This window comes from Sorex araneus, chromosome 3 (assembly GCF_027595985.1).
Source record: "Sorex araneus isolate mSorAra2 chromosome 3, mSorAra2.pri, whole genome shotgun sequence".
NCBI lineage: Eukaryota > Metazoa > Chordata > Mammalia > Eulipotyphla > Soricidae > Sorex > Sorex araneus.
Window position 1 is genome coordinate 5,559,732 of NC_073304.1, and position 15,448 is coordinate 5,575,179.

The 15,448-nt window shown below is 57.5% G+C and overlaps 1 protein-coding gene across 2 annotated transcripts in view; it reads right to left on the bottom strand.

The window, feature by feature from the left end:
- The window catches only part of VRK1 (VRK serine/threonine kinase 1), a 72,281-nt gene extending 57,171 nt beyond the window's left edge, over window positions 1-15,110 (bottom strand). For both annotated transcript variants that reach the window (XM_055131693.1, XM_055131692.1), the window contains exon 1: window positions 15,013-15,110. The gene's annotated coding sequence lies outside the window, so the exon portion shown is untranslated. The remainder of the gene's footprint in view (window positions 1-15,012) is intronic.
- Window positions 15,111-15,448: the final 338 nt, after the last annotated feature.

Genomic DNA, 15,448 nt, shown 5'->3' on the forward strand with positions numbered 1-15,448 from the left:
ACGAGGCGCAGGTCTGCGGCTCCCGAGAACCGTCGCTGGAGGAGCAAGGCACCGGGGCGCCCACAGCCTCAGCAGCACGGCCGGCCCGTGGGGCGCCGACAGCCCAGCGGCACTAGCCGCCCGGCCTCCTGAGCACGGTCTGGGAGTGCCCCCCAACTAGACTCCGGCCGCCCAAGCCTCGGGCCCTCGACTGAGCCACCGGCCCCCCCCCCCGGCCCCACGGGCAGACAGTGTGGCCAGAGGTGGCCGGGGGCTGGAGGAGGGCCACACCCAACAGTGCAGCAACCCAACCCTTCATTCACGGCGAAAGCCGCACCCCGCCACAGGCAAGGAGTAACGCGGACTGTCCCGACTCTTACTTGAAGGTGAAACTGACAGGAAGTTCTGTATTAATAGGACCGTTTGGTTTTGCTGAGTGAACCCTAACTGCATGAGTACAAGCCATGAACCACAGCTGCCGACTCTTCCGTCGGTGCACCAGCATGCAGCAACGGCGACTGTCCTCGTTACCAAGTGCCTCCGTGGCAGGCTCCACTTCTCCAGCTCTGAAACCTGAGACAGGAAGCCTATTAGGACCTGCCTGCAGGTAACAGGCAAGGAACTCACACGTGACCCCACACCTTGGAAGTCGACAGGGTCACACCGGACTGAAAGGGCAACTTTCCCCAAACCCCCATGGAAAAGGAAGCAAGAATGCACGTGTCATGGGGGCTGGAGCAATAGCACAGCGGGGAGGGCGTTTGCCTTGCAGGCGTCCGACCCGGGTTCAATTCCCAGCATCCCATATGGCCCCCCGAGCACCGGCAGGAGCAGTTCCTGAGTGTAGAGCCAGGAGTGACCCCTGAGCATCGCCGGGTGTGACCCAAAAGAAGAAGAAGAAGAATGCGCTCGGCGGGCCCAGTGACAGCCCACGGCCCACCCACGGGAACCCCAAGGCCGAGGGGGGTAAAGAGGACGGCAAGGTCGAGGGAGTACGGGATGGTGGGTCAGAAACTTACCCTCTGGGGGCTCAAGCCCAGGGCAGGAAGCTGGCCCCGGACCCACGGCCATGGGCATAGCAGGAAAGCCACCGGCCGGCGTGCCAGGCCAAGGCGGCAGGCAGGGCTGCACTGGCCCCAGCACATCTCGGGGCGGGCTTCAGGGGGAGATGACCAAGGTAGAGGAAGCCGCTGCTGTCTGCCAGGGCCGGACGCAGAGCGGAGATTCAGCCACTCCGCGGGCACCGGCACAGGTGCCAGGAGGCACGGGCAACGTGCACCTACCGAGCCCACACCAGCCAGCACCTCCTCCCCAGCCTCAGAGCTGGCCCACGCCACCAGGAAGCCAGGGACCCGCCAAAACGTCTGGGTCAGGACAAGAGTCGGGAGCGGTTCCTCAGCACCCGCCAGCGGGAACCTCCAGATGGCAGCTTCAAGGTGCCCGTGACGCGGGACCGTTCAGCAAGCGCCAGGAAACAGCCCACAGGTGCCCAGGCAGGAAAGCCAGAGGCACGAGAGGCTGCTGTGGGAGCACTGACAGGGAAGGAGCCAGCGCCCAGGGGACCAGCCGCACGAAACCACCACCAGAGAACAAAAGACGGAAAAGAGGGCGAAAAGAAATGATTCCGGAGCAACCTTAGGAAAACAATATGCAAATCATAGCCTTCCCGAGGAGGGGGAAGCCAGGGCTGCCCAGAGAAATCACAGCCGAGAATGTCCCCAGTGAGCGTGGGACAGACGCCCAAACCCGGAGTTCCCAATAAAGCCCACCAGCAGAAGTCCAGGCCACACGGTGAGTAAGGGGGCAAAACCCGAGACGGAATTCAGGGAGCAGCAGGAGCGAAGAGGGAACCTAGACAAACAGGAGCTCCAGCACCCGCACAGCACACCCAGCAAACAAAGTCTGAAGAGAATGGTCAGACGGTAGCCAACAGCTGGATAAAATAGACACCCAAAGAACACTCAGCGCGTCTGGTTAGCGCTCACACTAACGGGAATGACACAGCTCTTGGACAAGCAGCAGGAAAGAGGGTCAGGACCATCAGATCAACTTTGCAAGAAGCACGACCTGGTCTCCTTTCACAGACCCCAACTGCCATACGGAGGCAGGCAGCAAGCCTCTCGGGTAAGAAGGCGGCCACTTTCCAGGAGCACGCAGGCAAGACAGGAAGGAGATCTGACCGCGGGTGGCCTCTGTTGATGCGTGAAGCTGCATTACATCTCCGATTTTCAGAAGTTCAAGTGGGAAACTGAGTGGACAGATATAGTGACCCGTGTATGAAGTGACTTTCAAAACCGGAATTGGAGTCTTGAATTACAGCTCACTGAAAGAGAAGGTCAAGCTTCTGGCAAGGACCGAACCTTCCAATAAACAGACAGAACACGTCTGGGCAGGAGTCGGCCAAGTCATCAAGAAACTCTTTCTCGGCAGCTTAGAAGGGTACGCTGGGCTGGGGAGACAGGCCAAGGGCACGCGCAGCACGCGCAAGGCCCCGAGTCAGACACCCTGCCCCATCTGGCCCCCAAACACAGCCAGGTCCGATCAGCACCACTGTGCCAGAGTAAGCACCTCACCCCCAGGCCCCCACCACAGCCAAGCCGAGTCTCACCAGGAGGGGCCCCTTGGCCCCCGAGTTCTGCTGGGGGAACCCAAAAATTAAGTAAATAAGTAAAACACTCTGGAGAAAATATAAAGCTAAGAGATACCGGTTATACAACAGAGAGCAGAATCCAGGTCCAAAAAAAAAAAAAAATTCCAGTGAGAATAAATCAAACTACTAGGTGCGAGGGAAGTGACTCGGTGGCAGGGAACTTACTCACCCTGAATGTGTGGCCCTGGGTTCGACTCTCAGCACAGCCAGGTGAAGGGGGTGCCATCCAAACTAAAACTCCACAGGGGTCACAGTGCTGGCATTGAGGTGGCCAACACCAGGTCAAGCCCTACCCCACATGGGTCCTAAGCACGACCAGGAGCGAATCCGAGCACAGAGCCAGGAGTAAGCCCTGAGCATGATGGGGTGTGGCCCCAAAAGTAAAACCGAGAAAGCATGAGCTAACCGAGCTGAGGCAGATGAAAGGGAGCCACGTCACCCTGGTCCTTCCTTTGTGGGTGCTGCTAGGCCAGAGGCGCCACTGACACGCCTAAGGGCAGGGGACACATCAAAGGCAGCCCAGCGGCGAACACACACCCCAACTTCCAGGCCCGGCACCCGTGTGCTCAGTGACCAAGCCGCTATGAACAAGTGGGGGACTACAGGGGCTAGAGGGAGGGTCTACCTGGACCCCAACACAGAGAAAATCAGTTCCTAGGGACTGAGACTGAAAGGTAAAATAATAAAGCTTTACAGAGATAATATTTGAGAACCTTCATACCACAGAGTAGCAAAAACTTGTTAAACAAAACACACAAAAATCATTAAGCATAAAATTGAGATACTGGTAAAATGGGATTTAAATTTAGTATTTCTCTTCAGCTAAAGATACAAAAGTGAACCAGCAAGTCAAAGGATGGAAAAAACTTTTAATTCAAATATTTAACATCCAGAATACATTAAAAAAAAAACTCCCACATTTCAGTAAAAAAAAAAAAACATAATTTGTTTAAAATTGCAAAGGTCTACTTGATGAATGCGTCACAGCGCATCCGAAGAGAAATGAGGTGACCAAAAAGGTTCTCAAATCACGGGAGAATGCGACTCAAACCTCACCGCGCTCTAACACAGCCACAGAATGGGTAGGGGGTTTTCCCTTAATTTTTAACTGCACCAAGTGGAGTCAAGTCTGCAGGGCAAACCTCGGAGACTCTCTCTGCCGGGCACAACCGCTCTGGAACCCGGGGTACATCAGCCGCCACAGCTGAAGACACAGGCACTACAACCAAGGAATCCATGCTTCACCGAAACCGGAAACAAGAGCAAGAACGATCCCAGCTCCAAGGCACGAGCTATCCCAATGTCCTTCCAAGGAGAACGGACGGCCTGTGGCACATCACTTGGTTTTCAAAACTGGTCAAAAACGCATTAATTTATCTCCCATGGAGGGACGACGCGGAGGGCCTGGAGAGGCGGGACAGCGCTCAAGGCGCCTCACGCGGACAGCCCCGCCGGTCACGCGTCAGCAGGGAGGCCACGTTCAGGGCCAGGCACGGCCCAACGCCTGCGGGTGGGGCCCTAGGACGCACTCCCCCATTTCAATTCCCGGCCTCAGGCGGCCCCCGTGCCCTGGGCACTGGGCCCACACAGCCCTGGCTGGCCATGAACGCCGCAGCCCCCGAGCACCTCCGGGAGCAACCCGGGGCCGCCAGAAAGCAAGAGGGAAGATGGTCTCCGGCCTCTGCTTGGAGCCTGCCAACAAGCGGCCTGGGGGCGCAGCACGCCCGGCCCAGGGCCACCCCCACCCCCACCCCCACCATCAGTCGGGCCAACGCCCACCCGAGCGTGAGTCCCATTTCCCTGGCCTGCGGGAGAGCCGCGAGCCCCACCGTCTCTGGGCAGCACAGAACGCTGAGCCTTCGCGCCGTTCAGCGGCACAGAACCCGTCTCACAGTAATGACCTGAGCAAGAGAGGCGGGACGAGCTGCACCAATTCCAGACCCTCCGGTGAATAAAATGCCCTCGTGCCACGGGAGAGCATCCGGTGACAGGGAAGGGAAGGACGATACAGGCCACAAGGTGCAGGGTTCGAATAAAGGAGAGTAAAAGTGGAATTCCGTTTGCACCGGACCTTTAGGCCAGGCAAAAGCAAGCTGGAGTGCAAGAGTCAAGAGCAGGTGCCTGGGCTGAGCTGGCCACGAGAGGCCACGACAGGCAGCTCGGGGGTTGGAAAGGTGAAGGTTACTGTGTTGGTTACTGCAGGGTATTCACTTCGTCAAAGGACAAACACTGAACTACGTACTAAGGATCAAGTCGCTCTGCCCAGCACGTTTCCTCCATTTCAAAGGTAACATTTTTAAGTCAAGACTTGAAATGTGAGTAGACGCAAGACCATAAAGGAGAGATACAGGGCGGTGTCAGGTCCTCAGCCTGCTGGGTGGGGAGCCCCGCTCACCGATGAGCCGGGGCGGGAGGCAGACCTGTCCACTCGCTGGCCAGCGCGCCCCCAGGAGCCGACGGCCAACTTCCCCACAACTCGGCTCATTTTCACCGCCTCTTGGTGCCCCTTCCCTGGTCCCCCCGGCCCCCCCTTCCCTGGTCCCCCCGGCCCCCCCTTCCCTGGTGCCCCCGGCCCACCCTTCCCTGGTGCCCCCGGCCCACCCTTTCTGCCGCCCCGTGCCATCAGGATTCCCAAGTTCCTCTGTCCAATCCCCTTCTCAATACCGACGCGCACTTGGCACGCGGACACGCGGACACCGTCTGTCCTGCATCTTGCTGGGCTAGTGGTCTCAGCTGCCAGTTCTCTGACGCGAGGAGCTTGTCACTGAGCATGAATTAGGACTGCAGGTAGCTAAACCCAATAAAAAGAGCCCTAACAGGAAAAGTAAAGGCTCCTCCGAGTTAGACCCCAGGAAGGATCCCAAGCCAGGATCAGCAAGATGAAGCTTACCTAGGTCTAGGGGCTTGGGTTCGACCCTCGACTCCGGAGAGCCCAGGGTCATCAGCTGGCGAGAGCTGACAGCAGGAGCCCAGTCCCACAGGAACGCGAACAGTCCCCTCGGCTAACAGAGAGGGACCGTACGGGACAAGGGACGATTCCTCACTAATCAAACCAGGCCTAGATACGACTCACTTCTACGCACCCACCATTTAAAACTGGAATTCGAAACAGAGGCCTGCTGTGGTGAACTGTCAATGACATCGGCCTCGTAGAGGCAGTCTTGACGGGACGTATATAATTGTATTTATTTGATCATATTTAATAGAAGGCCTTCATGAGCACTGGGAAATGAGTTTTGCTTAGTTTTGCTTTGGGGAGGGGCGGGGAGTTCATTTTTAAGGATGTGGGGCCAGAGCGGCTGTACCGTGAGGAGGACACCCGCCTTGCATGGGGCATCCCTTACGGTCCCTAAGCACGACTCGGAGTGACCCGTGAGCACAGAGCCAGGAGAAACCCCTGAGCACAGCCAGGTGAGCCCAAAAACAAAACCCAAACAAGTCCTGGGATTTCAGATAAGACTCCGGAGCAGGAGAGCATCGAGTGTATGACCCTGACGATACGGCAGTGGCGGTGGGGCGGTGGCGGCGAGGACTCTGGTGACGGGGAGGACACACAGTGGGGAGAACCTCGAACCCAGAGAGTCAGGGACCGAGCTCCGCTGACTTTCATAACCACCCTCTGAGGTTTGTTTTGTCTGGGCGCGAAGAGCAAAGGACACGGGCCCGGTGCCACGGTCAGTCGAGGCGGGGCCCCTGGACTCGGCCCGCCCACGCGCACACGCAGCCGCCCCCGCAGCCTTTGCACCCGTGCTCTCGACGTGCGGGTGACGCGGGCAGGCCCGCGCCCGCTGCAAGCCCTGCTGGCCGGGAAAGAGAGGCAAGGATTATCTGAAGTAGTCCTGCGACGGAGCAGAGAACAATTATCCTGATTGTCCCCAATTGCCTACTTCCGCAAGAGCCAAAACGCCCGTCCACAGCCACGGAATCTCGGGCAGGAGCTGAGATTGATGATGACATCCCTTTATCCACGGGCGTGAAAGCGCGGGATGGACAGACGTTTGAACAGCCCCGACTGGGAATCCTGCCCTTAACAAACACACTAGCTGCAGAGACATGGTTTCTTGGCTGCCGACACTCACGCCCATCTGTCAGGATGGCAGCATGCCTGCTCACATGTTGGTCAAACTGTCACTAGGGCATAGATGCCAAGCAATGATAGTTTTAAATGGGCAGCTTGCATAGCACTATAAGAGCTTGCTCTTCTGCAGAAAAAAAAAAAATTACTAATTTTCTTTTCTGTAATAATACTGAAGGGCTGCAATCGCAAGTTAAATATCCATGGTCAATCTCAACACCTCAGAGAGAAAAAAATTAAAAACCTAGACGACTTGAAGACAATCAGACCAAGGAAGTGAAACCAAATAGGAAAGGTATTTTGAAGCCATAAGGTAGCACGCGAGAGCCCTTCGCACTGCCAATCCTTCATTAAGACACATCACGGTCATCTCCCATGCAGTGAAATCCTCTGCTCAACAAGTCTTCAGTGATTTTTTTTTTAAATGGAGTGAAATACAGAAATCCACTGATATTCAGGAATTATCTCACATCAAATAAGTTCTACTTGCTTATTGTGTCATTTTGCAATGGCCATTTTGGAAATCCCAGAAGTGTAATCTATATCCGAGATCATCGTTTGAACGTACAGAGGAATGCTGAAGTCAGGTGATGAGACTAGAAATATATACACACAGCTTTTGCAGAGGAAGGAATCAAGAAAAGCAAAGCATGCTAGAGAAAAGCAACACGGAGGGCTCTGCCACCTGCATATCCCCCGGGCTACCCGGAAGATCCCGGAACTGCACTTAGGCTCCTCGCTGCTTTCACAGCCCGTGGAGCCCTGGCAGGAAGCGGCGACGCTGCCCGGACACTCTTCCCCAGACTGAGCCGCTGCTGCGCTCTGAGCCATTTGCTCCCGCTCCGTCCTCGGCGGGTCTGGAGAACAGCTGGTCCATCATCATTCTCGGGGTAGTTCTTGGTGTACAAGTATCAGCATGTACTGATTAAACAACCCCTGAGTCTCCTTCTTGCCATGATAAATAAAAGTGATTCCATTAACTTTTTCTCCTTGGGCTAATTTATCAATTCTTTGTACCATTTCGGTTCCTCCTGAAACCTTCGGGCCTGCTGAGAAATGTCAGCGCTGTCCCCGACGCGTCCCCGACGCATCCCCGACGCGTCCGCGGGCGCCGCTCTCCCCCCCCACCCCCCGATCTGCAAACTGCCACCGACATCAGCGTGGAGGAGTGCGAGGGTCCGGCAGTTCCCGGGGCACACCATGGAGACGGCCCGGCCGGGGCCGCGCCGAGAAAGGAGACTGAGCGTCCTGGAGTGGCAGCGCTCGAGCTTTCTGGGGGGAATCACGCCAGGAGGGATCCCTGAGCACTGTCGGGTGCGGGCCCCAAACCAGACTCCCCTCCCCGCACAGGAGAGTCACTGGATACATACTATCCAAGGGCGGCAAGCCAAGGGCCCCAGCTGCAGCCCCCCCACCCCCCCCAAGGCAGCTACTGCCACACTGCTCCTCCGGAACACCATCGCCACCGCCAGCTCCCTGCCAGCACCGCCCCTGCGGGAGTCACACTGACCCGTCTTCCCTTCCCCACGCTCCTCCATGTCCCCCGCCCCCCCGACAGCCAGTCCCCTTTGTCCCTCCGCTTCTCAAGAGCTGAGCCCCGTGCCTCTCCCAAGACTCAAGCTATGCCAAAACTCAATGAGTTCATAACCGCTTACACATTTTCTAAGTTTATCTTAGTGGAGTCTATAGTCAACGGATTATTTAAAACAAAAAAATAAAAGTAAAGGTAAAAATGATTCAACGGCAAAAACAACCTTCAGAGCAAACGGTTTTAGGGAAACTGGACGGCTGTAAACAAAATGGAACAGGACATAGATAGGCCTCAAATCCTGTGCAAAAATTTATCCAAAACAGGTCATGAACATAAATGTAAGACAAGCAACTATAACCACTGGGCAGAAAACACAGGGAACATCTTCCTGACGTTGTGTTAGCAGCCAAGGTTTCGGGGTCACGCGCAATACCACAAACATGAGCCACACGGTCACGACTTCCTCGACACTCGAAACACAGTGCTGGGCTGGAGTCACAGCACAGCAGTAAGGGGCCTGCCTTGCACACAGCTGCCTGGGGTCCATCCCCAGCAACCCAAGGGTCCCAGGCCTGCCAGGACTGATCCCTGAGCACTGTCAGGAACAGTTCAAACACCAACCTCCTCCCAAAGAAAAATCCCTCCCTAACCGCCACAGACACCGTCAAATAAGAAGCCCCAGACCAGGAAACCCAGTTTACAAATCACCTGCCTACGTGGCGAAGGACTCACATCCAGAATAAAGACTATTCCTGTACGAGCTCCTACCCAGGACTTTAAAAACAAACTCAACAGTAAGAAAACAACCCGAATGAGAAAGGGACGGTGCGGCCGGAAGCCCCAGGGCAGATGTGACAGCAGTAAGCGGATGACAGACGACTTCCGCCATCGGGCCACTAAGAGCCAAGCAGAGAGCCGCACGCCTGTTAGAACTAGACTCCTACAGGGCCGGCGCCGCCAGACGCAGGTGCGGGCGTGGGAAACGGGGGCATCTCCCACAGCAGCTGGTACGGCTGCGGGGCAGAGCGGCTCTGAGCAAGGGACACAGCACTGCAGGTACGTCCCCGCCCCTCGGAGAATGGAACCAGGCACCGCTACCTGTGTTCAAAAAAGGCAAAAAGGCCGAAAGCAAAACGTGACAAAGATAAGCAGAACACGCCTGCCCGAGGAAACTGCCACTGACGGCACCGCGGCTCCACTCCCGACTCAGTCGCCGGCTCTCCTGCTCGATGCACGTTCTCATGGGCAAGAGGCCTGCGCTGTCACGATAACCAGGGCGGAAACCCACGCCCCAGCCCAAGAAACCCCTCCTGCTGCCGCCCCTCAGGGTCAGCCCCCTCCCGCTCTCGCCCGGGTACACCACCTCGTCTCTCTCCCAGGACTCCGCCAGGACCGTCCTGACTGCAAGCCCTGTTCTCCCCAGCACAGGCGACTCGCCCAAATCGCTGCACGTCACAGTCTGGTCCTTGTTGGGGACGGTTTCTCCCTGGGGGCTCGTCACGGTTCACCCCGGCACTGGCCTGGTTTTCTTGGTTTTGGCTGCTAGAAGCAAAAGCGAAACCCAACCCCTGCCTTCGTGGGACGGAGCGCTTACTCTCGGGGGCGGCGGGGGACAGCTGGGACATACGTTAAACATTTAACTTTTTAAGAAACGTATGTTTGGGGCTGGCGTGATAGCACAGCGGGGAGGGCGTTTGCCTTGCATGCGGCCAACCTGGGTTCGATTCCCAGCATCCCATAGGGTCCCCCAGCACCGCCAGGGGTAATTCCTGAGTGCAGAGCCAGGAGTGACCCCTGAGCATCGCCAGGTGTGACCCAGAAAGAAAAAAAAAAATAAGAAACATATGTTTAACTTTTTTTTAACGTAAGTTTATACGTGTCACAGATGCCACGCTCCTGTGCCACTGGGGGTCTCACCCGGCCGAGCGGCTGCGGTGACAACAGGGATCAACCTCAAGGCCTCCAGCCTGGAGACACTGAGCCGTGCTCTGAGCCCCTCGAGCAGTTTTAAGTATGAGAAAGTCAGACTAAGCCACATAAGTGCTGTAGAACTGACCGGCTATAAACCATGGCCGAGAGGAGCGGAGGAGGTTTGGGCCCCTCGGGCAGTGCTCAGGGGTCACTCCCGTCAGGACACCACAGGGCAGCCAAACGCTAGGCCAGCAGCTCTGGCTGGATGATTGCTCCGGCTCTAAAATAGGAATTACAGGCAACTTTTCTCCTGATTCCCAAATAATGCTTTCCTCCCCACAGCCCTGTTTTGGGGTCACACCCAGGGATGTTCAGGGGTTATTTATTCCTGACTCAGGAGTCACTCCTGACAGTGCTCCAGGGACCATATGAGATGCCAGGGATCGGACCCATGGCCAGCAAGGCAAACGCCCTCCCCAGGGAACTCACTAGCCCCAGCCCTTTCTGTCTCCTTCTCCAGCAGAGTCTGTAATTAGGTCTCCCCTGACGGAAGGGGGTACTGTCTGGGGCCCGAGAGAGCGCACAGAGGACTTGCCTTGCGTGTGGCCAACCCTCGTTCAATCCCAGGCACAGCACAAGGACCCCCTGAGCAAGGCAGGAGTGGCCCATGGCACAGAGCCAGGAGTATGCCCCGAGTGACACCAGGGCGGCCCCAAAGCCACCATCTCCGCCCACCCACCTCCTCCCACCTCCCCGAGAGCCAGAGAAAACAGTCAGGTTCCCACTTCTACACCTTCCGGGCAGAATCCACAGAGACTTGAGGTCTGACAGCCCTAACACCCAGGACTGTGAAATGTGATCACAATGCATTTATACATAAAGTCATCAAACCATGACATTTGTTCAACTGTTTGTTCCTTAGTAAAACAGAGAAAATAAACCTGGAATAAAGCTGGAGTAAGCAGTAAGATTTCTGACTTCCTGCTTTTTCCTTTCTATTTTCAACATAGCTGACAATGAGATAGATAAGGGAGTCTCTCTCGGGTGCCTGCCGAGGAACAAGTTCAGAGCGGACAAATCTACCCCCAGCTGCAGACGGCGGCAGGTCAGCCAGTCTGCAGAGAAAATGAAACTGTCCACGAAAAGAAAACTGGCTGCCCGCGTCCAGGTCACCTTCCAGTTCTCCTGCGGGTCCCTGCGGGATCGACAGGCGCCTCTGCTGTGGATACAGAAATGTTGCACAAGTCACAGGTGTCCTCCTTCCACCCGCTTTAAGAGCCTGTGACAGAAGAGTGACGGACCCCAAACTGATGACGTGCAACTCAGTGACGTGATTCCTACCCGGTGCATCTTCCCATGTAATTGACTATAAACAATGTAGATAGTGTGTGTGTGTGTGTGTGTGTGTGTGAGAGAGAGAGAGAGAGAGAGAGAGAGAGAGAGAGAGAGAGAGAGAGAGAGAGAAATGTATCTGCCCGAATTATCTGCCGTCTGAGCAGCACCCACTCAGCTTCCAAGCGCTTTAGAGGGCGGCCACGCTGCAGGGGGGAGTCAGCTGAGAGCTGTGGCAAAGACCCTCAGACCTACGGGGCTAAACTGGAGCATGATTCACAAAGCGGCTTTTGCTTCTTGACAAAGAGCATGCAGGAAAAAAAACCTTATTTTCCTGAAAAATGTTACTAACTGTAGAGTGGTTTCCTGTCGCTACTATTTATTAATGAACATTAAAGCCTAACTAACCCCTCGGGACAGCACAGAGGGAGGGCGTTTGCCTTGCAGGCAGCGACACCCAACTTGGTCCCTGAGCACCACCAGGGCTGGTCCCTGCTGCAGAGATAGGCAAGACCAAACCCCTACGTGGGAAGGATGGGCTCCCCCACTGCGGCTCCTCCTTAAACGGCAGCGCCACGGCGAGGGGGCCCCTGCGGCAGCGGCCACCCGCCCCCTCCATGCAAGCCACACGCCGGCGAGGCTGCCGGGAGCATCCCAGAGCCCTTATGCAGTGGATTGTGAACCGATTCTTTGGCCACTGCAGATTCAGAAATCTTTACCTGTTGCCGGGTTTTCTCTGAGCGCCACCCTCGGGTCTGGGCGGTGAGGGCCCAGAACAAGGCGCGCAGCAGGGGCCGAGCAGCGGGCACAGGCCCGTGACCATGGGAGAGGCGGGACCACTGGGACCACCCGAACACCTCCGTGCAGCCCCCTGGCCTGAAGAGCTCTTCAAGGGGGGTAGAGAGCCCAGTTTGAAGCCGCCCCCCCCCCGCTGTGTCTGTGCTCATGGCACGTGGGAACATTATGGTGGGATTCTGGGTCAAAGGGTCATTCATACCTTAAAGGAGCACAGACATATCCTGCTCACAGCTCCCACACCGACGATCTGCGAGGCCTCGGGGACCTTGCTAAACGAAGCTCACATCGACTTAAAACACCGTTTCCAGGGCTGGAGCGATAGCTCAGCAGGGAGGGCGCTTGCCTTGCATGCGGCCGACCGGGTTCAATCCCCGAATCCCATAGGGTCCCCCGAGCACCGCCAGGAGTGATTCCTGAGTGCAGAGCCAGCAGGATCCCTGAGCATCGGCGGGCGTGGCCCAAAAATAAATTTTTTAAACATTTTAAATAAAATGCCGTTTCTGGAGCCTGAGGGCGCAGAGCCGCACCTGGGCGCCGCACGCTGGAGGCCCGCCCTGGTGCCACATCGTCCTCGAGCTCCCCTGGGAACTGACCCCAAGCACCAGGCCAGGATTAACCCCTGAGCGCCGCTGGTGTAGTCCCCCCAGAAAGTTTTTTTTGCCCCCAGTTTTCTATATTTTATCACTACGATGTCCTTTTCAAATACACCCATGCTCTCTCTAACTTCTGGGGTGAATGTCTGTTAGGCGGCCCAAAGCGCGTCACCATCGTCACCATTGTCACCTCGTCACCATCTCTACGGGGCTAAAGAAAGGACTCCTGCTTTGCTCAGGCAAGAACACCCCGGGCAGCCGGCACGCGACACAGGGCGCGGAGTGCCAGGCAGAGAGCAGGCACGCGCCAGAGGCCACAGAGGAGCGAGTCCACGTGAAAAGCCACGACGGCGTATCCTGGTGGCATGAAGCACCGTCCCCGGTGGAGGAAGGGTCCAGGCCTACCAGTTCATCCCCAAGCTGCCTCAGTTTCCCCCACGGCCTGTCGCTGCCCAGAGTCGAGCAGGCCCGCTCGCTGCTTGACACAGGCCGGCGGCAGCGTTCCCCGCCTGTCTGAGCTCCGCGCTGGCCGTGTCCACTCAGCATCGCCTCCTAGGCGTCACTGCACCTTCATCAAACTCCATTCTGAAAGGAAAACTAGTTTTCGTGTTAGAGGCCAGGGTGTGGCTCCGGGGTGAAGTGTAGAGGGTCTCTGGGCCATGCCAAGACCGGGGTCCAGTTCCTGCACCTCCAAATAAATGCTTGACTTCAAAAATAAGATGAAGGTGCTTTTAGTTTTATTTTTCTAATCGAAATCCTATAGGACACTACAGCTTACCAGAGAGGATTCTAGGGAAAGAGTCAACATGAAACGTCTTTCTTTCCCAGGCATCTGAGACAGCTGGGTTCTCAAACACAAAAAGAAGTGGAGGTTCCTCTTTTTTTAAAAAAAAAAAAAATGTATTTTTGTGGGGCTGGAAAAATAATATAAAGGGTAGGGCGCTTGCCATGCACTCAGCGGACCTGTTTGATCCTGTCACCCCAAAAGGCCCCCAGAGGACAAGCCAGGCATGATCCCTGAGCACAGAGCCAGGAGTAAGCCCCAGCACAATCGAATGTAGCCCAAAGCAGGGTGGGGGCGACTGTTTCTTTTTTTAAGAACCTGTTGATACTTGCAACGCCGTTTTTTTAAAAAATTACAGAAAGGAGCACAGGGCTTCACTTAAGTTTTTCACATCACCGTCGCTAGACTGCTTACCCGCGCCCGGCCACCTGCCCGCAGGACCCCCACGGCCTGAAGCGCCCCCAGTTCGATCCCGACTACCACGCGCCCCCCGGGAACAGCGCGACCCTAATCGGAACGAGGACCCCACGCGGGAACCTCGGCCTCCCGCGCAGATCTGAATGTCCGATGCCCAGACGCAGTGCTCAGGCGCGGCCGGCCAGGGCAAGCAAAGGGCCTGTGCTCGGAGTCCCCCGACACAAACGGGGGCGAGACTGTCCCTGCCTCGGCGCTTGTCTGTCCCTGTCCTGGCCCCGCTCTCGGGCCACGCCCCGAGATGCTCGGGTCCCCCGGGCTCCGCCCTCGGGCATCACTCCTGGGGCGCTGGGGGGGGTGTCGGCGCCCGCCGGGCCGCGCACGGCTCTGCGCCCCCCCCACCCACCCGCCCCCGTCCCCTGCAACCTGTCAATCTCAGACCCGGGCGCCGGGGCGGCGGGTTCGAGCCCCGGCATCGCTCGGGGACCGCGGAGCACCGCCGGGAGTGAAGCGGTCCCGAGTGCAGAGCCAGGAGCAACCTGTGAGCATCGCCGGGCGGGACCCAAAGGGGAAAAATAAAATAAAGTAAAATAAAATAAAATAAGATAAAATAAAATAAAATGTTTTCAGGCCAAGCCAACCGGCATGAGATAACAAGCAAGATCAACAACAACAACGACGACGACGACAACGTTTCCGGGGCGCCCCAGCAGTCCCCTAAAGCCACCCGGCTGCCAGCAGCGAGCTGGAACTTGCTGGAACTTGCAAGCTTGGGCGTGCGGGGGGAGAGGGAGACGCGACCCCCGGAGACAGCCCGGGCGCCGGGCGCGGGCGCCGCGCCCCCCGAGCTCCCCGGGACCCCGGCCTGGCGCTGCCGCGGCGGCCCCCCGGCCCCCCGCCGCCCGCCGCCCGGCCCGGCCCCGCGCGGACCCCGCCGTCGCCTACCCCGAGCCGCCCGGCCGCCGCTTCCCGCCCAGTACGAACTTCCCGCCGCTTTCGCCGACTCGCAACTCGGCGGCGGCGCCGGCCCCGTGACACCCCGCAGCACGGAGCCCTCTCATTGGCTCTCGGCGGCGGCTCACCCCGCAGTAGGGAGCCTTCCCATTGGCTCGCGGCGAGCGGGCGGGGCGGGGCGAGCGGGCAGGCCGCCGGGGCAGGGGAGAGGGGCGGGGCCTGCGCGCCGGCTCCCTGGGCCTGCCGGGAGCTGCGCGCGCAGGCTCGTCCCGGTGCATGCTGGGAAATGTAGTCTTTCGAGAGGGCAGACGGAGAGCCCGCACCCTTTGCCCAAGTGGGCCTTGGGAGATGTGGTTCGCGGCGCTGGAGTCCCGAGGGCACCGCCTTCTCCATCGGGAACCGAGATAAACCTTGCCAAAGTTGGCAG